Genomic DNA, 5,534 nt, shown 5'->3' on the forward strand with positions numbered 1-5,534 from the left:
GATTAACTAAAAGTATCCCTTATGGGAAACGAAGGGATGGGCCAAAATACAGGGATGGGTCTGGCTAGTTATCTGCAGCAGGAGTATGTCCTTAAGGCACAGATTGCTCATGCTATTGTTTGTGGTTTAAGAATGCCTTTAAGTGGTTTTCTGCCCTGGGTGGGCCAGGTGTTTCCTGCCCTCATTCCAGTAAACCCACAACCCTCCAGCATGGGTGTTATGGCCATCGTGAACATGTCACAGTGCTGCAGAGATTTTGTTTATGGCCAGTTTTGGGACCAGTTTATGGCCAGATTTTGGGGGACCTGTTCACAACAGATAAAATTATAAGAAAGTATCAAATAGAAATTCTAGTAATTAAAAGTATAACTGAAATGGAAATTTACCAAAATTTCAACAACATATTTGAGCTGGCAGATGAATTAATGAACAACACTGAAGATAGGTCAATAGAGACTATTCAGTCTGAGAAGCTGGCAGATGAATTAATGAACAACACTGAAGATAGGTCAATAGAGACTATTCAGTCTGAGAAGCAGAAAAATATATGAACAGATCCTCAGAGACATGTGAGCCCATACAAATTGTATCAACATCCACATAATGCAATACCAGAGAAATGACTAGAAAATTTTTTAAAGAAGTACTTTCCAAAACACTCCGAAATTGTATAAAAGATACTAATCTTCAAATTCAAGAAGCTCAGATAGAATAAATTTAGCTGCAATTCCAGGTAGAATAAGTCTAACAAGTTAATCGATGACAATAAATGAAAAATACAAATCCTTGAAAGCAGTGAGAAGGATTAACGTAACATATTGCAGAGATCCTTGTAAAAGTAATAACTGACTTCTCATCAGAAACCCTGGATATCAGAAGACAGTGGAATGACATGTTCAAAATATCTCAGACTGTAAGCTGAGAATTCTATATCCAGCTAAAATTTCATGTAAAAATAAAAAAGAAGTTAAGACATGCCCAATTAAACAGAGAGAGAAAGATAATTTCTTGCTTGTAGACTTGCCCTGCATGATACATTAAAGTAAGTTCTTTAGGCTGAAATGAATAAAACACTTTATGAAACTCAAATTCACATCAAGAAGTAAAGTGCAACAAAAAATAACTACAAAGAGGGCTGGATGCAGTGGCTCATACCTGTAGTCACAGCACTTTGGAGGCTTAGGAAGGAGATTTGCTTGAGCCCAGGTGTTTGAGGAGACCAGCCTGGGCATCACGGAATAGCCTCATCTATACAAAAAAAAAAAAAATTAGCCAGGCATGGTGGCACATGCCTGTAGTCCCAGCTACCTGGGGGAGCTGAGACCAGAAGATTGTTTGAGCCCAGGATGCGGAGGTTGCAGTGAGCCAAGATTACACCATTGCACTCCAGCCTGGGCAACAGAGCAAGACCCTGTCTCAAAAAAAAAAAAAAAAAAAAAAAAAGAAAGAAAGAAAGAAAAAAGGAAAAGAAAACTACGAAGATAAATATAAAAGCCAGTGTAAATGTGGTTTGTTTGTATTCCTTGCCTTACACTGTTTTAGATGATAGCTGCACAAAATAATCATTATAAAACAGAGTTAAAAGATTATAATGTATAAACATGCAATTTGTACAGCATTAATAGTAAACAAAGGAGAAAATAGAAATATTGGAGCATGTTTTCACATACTATAAAAATTTACTGTTATTCTGAACTAGATCTTTTAAAATTAAGATACTAATTCCCATCCCCATAGCAACCACAAAAAGAAAATCCTCAAACTTTTAGCAAATAAACAAAGCAATGAAAATGGTATGCTAGAATGTAACTATTTAACATAAAAGAAGATAGTAATAGAGGAAAAGAGGTAAAAATACGTGATGCATATAGTAACATATAACAAAGTAGATGTAAACCCCACCATATCCAATCAAAAGGCAGATATCCACAGAATAAATAAGTTATGATTCAACTCTATGATCCCTATGAGAGACATGTTTTAGATTCAAAAAACAAAGAGGTTGAAAGTAAAAGGATGAAAAAGTTATAATATGCAATCAGTAAACAAAAATGAGCTGCAATGCTACACTAAGACAAAGTAGAGTTAAAAGTGTTTGTAAACAATGAGAAAATTTTGTAATGATAAAGAGATAAATCTACCTTTAAGATCTAATAACTACAAATGCATTTAATAAAGCCCTCAAATTCTGTCAGCAAAACCTGACAGAATTGAAGGAGGAAGAAACAATTGAAAAAAAAATTATTAGAGACTTCAATACTCATTTTCAATACTAGATGGAACAAGTAGGAAGATCACCACAAAATAGAAGGCTTAAATAACTATTGTGATTGCTTCCCAGAGACAGAATAGATGCCTACACACTCAAATTTGACTCAGATATCAAGATTGATAACACCACCTGTGTACCAGGAGGGCATAAAAAGGATCTTTTTTTTAAATTTAAGATATTTATTTTAAAAAGGTTACACTATGTTTTTTGTTTGCTTGTTTTGTTTTGTTTTTAAATGGGCTCTCTGTTGCCCAGGCTAGAGTCAGTGGTGCAATCTCGGTTCACTGCAACCTCTGCCTCGTGGGTTTGAACCCTGCCTCAGTGATTCTCCTGCCTCAGCTTCCTGAGTAGCTGGGACTACAGGCATACGCCACCATGCCCAGCTAATTTTTGTATTTTTAGTAGAGACGGGGTTTCACCAAATTGGCCAGGCTGGTCTCGAACTCCTGACCTCGTGATCCACCCGCCTCGGCCTCCCAAAGTGCTGGGATTACAAGCGTGAGCCACCGCTCCCAGTCCTCACTGTGATTTTTATACACTGTTGAAAACAATGACTTTTATTTATTTAAAAGCAGCAATAGTTCCCATTACTCTCATAATGTTATATTCAAGCCTTGATTTAGTTCCAGAAAATAAATAGGGTACATTTTTAATATTTCCCTAGCTCTGTCTGCTATAAGAGAATTTCAGAGTATGAAGGTAAGATGAAGCAAGACATAGAAGAACATTTTTAGATACTGACCATTTTTCCTTGTAATTTGGTGAAAATTTAGTTTCTTTCCCAAATTCTGTACTTGTATACATAAAAGTAAATTTCTATTTTAGTAGCTCTAAAAGAACTAGGTGAGAGAAGATTAGTATCCATAATAGTAAATAGCAAGTACTTCGGCAAGTCTGAATTAGAGTACAAGTGAAGACATCGACAAACAAACTTTTTCTGTCTGTCTCCTGAATGTGGTATGGTATTTATGTTAGAATTAAAGCATCACAATTAACTGATTGTAGGGTGCTGGTCGGCAATCCATCAACAGGTCTACCCCAACAGATGTGGAGACATGTGGAAAAAATATGTTAACCAAAGTGGTCAGGAGAACAAAATACAGAAAACACCATAAAACTGAGGACATTATCTCTTCTTGTCTGAAAAACAGGGGTTCCCCGGAGTACAGGAAGTATTTGTCAGGGGAGTGCTTCTATTCTGTTATCACAGGAGGGCTTGAAGCGGGTTCCGGCCATTCACACACATCTGGCAGCAGGGAATCATATTCACTCCGTCATATTCTTTCTTTAACATATTTGGCCTTGTCTTCAGGTTCTGGGTATTGGAAAGCCATTTTGTTAGCATATAGGTATTCTGTAACTTTAATAGCAATGTTAATAGAAACTTTCTGAATATTAGCAAGTGGTGGGTAAAGTCTCCCTTGGGCTAACTTTTCATCCGTCATTTGGCTTGTCAATGCCTTTGCAGCTTCTAGGAAAACATTGTCACTAATATGCTGGGTGTTACAGAGAATAACAGCTAAAGATGCACCTGGAAAAATATATACATTGTTTCCTTGATCTGGTGTAACGATTCTCCCATCTGTGAGTTTCACTGGCCCAAATGGACTGCCACTGGCAAACAAACACTTGCGCTCTGTAAGTGTATATGCTTCTTTGGCCGCGCACTCTGCCTGTGCTATAGGATTACTTAATGTAAATATTACAGGCCTTTCATTGATAGGGGTCATGGCTCTGATTACATCAGGAGTGAAAAGATGGCCAGCACCTGCAACTCCAATTGTAGTTGAAGTCCTCATTGTATTCACCACATCTTCAAAAGTATCCGGTATGCTCTCTGGGACTGGGTAAGTAAATGGTTCCTGATGACTATCTATTTTTGCTTTCTGCCCCTTAACTAATAAACCATACTTGTCAAACATCCAGATTTTCTTTTGTGCCTCTTCTTCTGACAGGCCATTTTCTACCATAGACATACTTTTTTGAGATTTGCAATTCCAGGAGTAGTCTCTCCTGTTCCAAGGAATAAGATTTTGTGTTTGGAGACTGGTTTATTAATAACTTTTTGTGTTGCAAGAAGATCTGCTAGAGCTACTGCAGCTGTCCCTTGAATATCATCATTGAAAGTGCAATATTTTTATTGATGTTTTTTCAAGAACCTGAATGCATTATGATTTCCAAAATCTTCAAATTGAATGAGTGTGTTCCAGCCATATCTGTCAGTAATAGCTTTCATAAACTCATCAATCAGGTCATCATACTGTTGTGTGCGATCTTGTTTCTGGTACAAGCCTATGTAAAATGTGTCTTTTAAGAGTGCGATATTATCAGTTCCCACATCAATACACACTGGTAGACATCTATCAGGCCATATTCAGGCACAAACTGTATACAAACACATTTTTCCTACTGGAATTCCCATTTCATAGACACTCAGCTCTCCAAGACCCAGAATTCTCTCTCCATCAGTCACTAAAACAATCTTAACATGATTTTCTGGCCACTTATCCACAATTGATCTAATATGACCTCTGTCTGAGATCGACATAAATAATCCCTTAGGTCTTCTAAAGATGTGTCCATACTGGGAGCAGACAAGACTAACTGTTGGTGTATATACAATTGGCATTAAACTCTCAGTGTCATCTTGAAGTATTCGATAAAACAATTTCTCATTTCTTTCTTGTATTTCCATTATGTAGATATATGTTTCCAAAGGGCTAGTCATTTTTTTCAAGTTTCTGTGGAATCCTAAGGCTTGAATATCTTGTGTCTGTATTTTGGGAGGTAGAAGCCCTTGAAGACCAAGCATTTGTCGTTCTTGTAAACTAAATGCCATTCCCTTGTTTGTTCTTGGATTCAGCATAAATGGCTTGCCTTTTTCTTTTATGTGCAAATGTCGACATGCCAAAGTACAAGTGGTGGAAACTACTCTTAACCCCGGACAACATCTTTTCTTTCATCAGAGGTCTCACCACACGACAGTTGGTGCTGCGGACGAAGAGGCTGCACCCTGCCTCCCGCCCTGGCGATGCTCAGCTCTCGCATCGCCGGGCCCTCCCCTTCTGCGAGCCTCCTGGAGTCCGCGCCAGCTCAGGCTCGCACTGGCGCGAGAGGTGCCACACTCTGAGGTAGACCCGTGAGAGCGGAGGGTGAGGGGGGGCAGGGCCGAGTGGGCATGGCCCACTGGATTTTTTTAAACGTAAATTATCCTTTTCTATTTTTAATTTTTTTTCTCCTATTGAAGGTATTTGCCATTTTC

General features: G+C 38.1%; 1 pseudogene; it reads right to left on the reverse strand.

The window, feature by feature from the left end:
• Nucleotides 1–2,768: 2,768 nt before the first annotated feature.
• Nucleotides 2,769–5,231, reverse strand: LOC116273157 (annotated as a pseudogene).
• Nucleotides 5,232–5,534: the final 303 nt, after the last annotated feature.

The sequence above is a fragment of the Papio anubis genome, unplaced genomic scaffold (assembly GCF_008728515.1).
Source record: "Papio anubis isolate 15944 unplaced genomic scaffold, Panubis1.0 scaffold403, whole genome shotgun sequence".
NCBI classification, from domain to species: domain Eukaryota; kingdom Metazoa; phylum Chordata; class Mammalia; order Primates; family Cercopithecidae; genus Papio; species Papio anubis.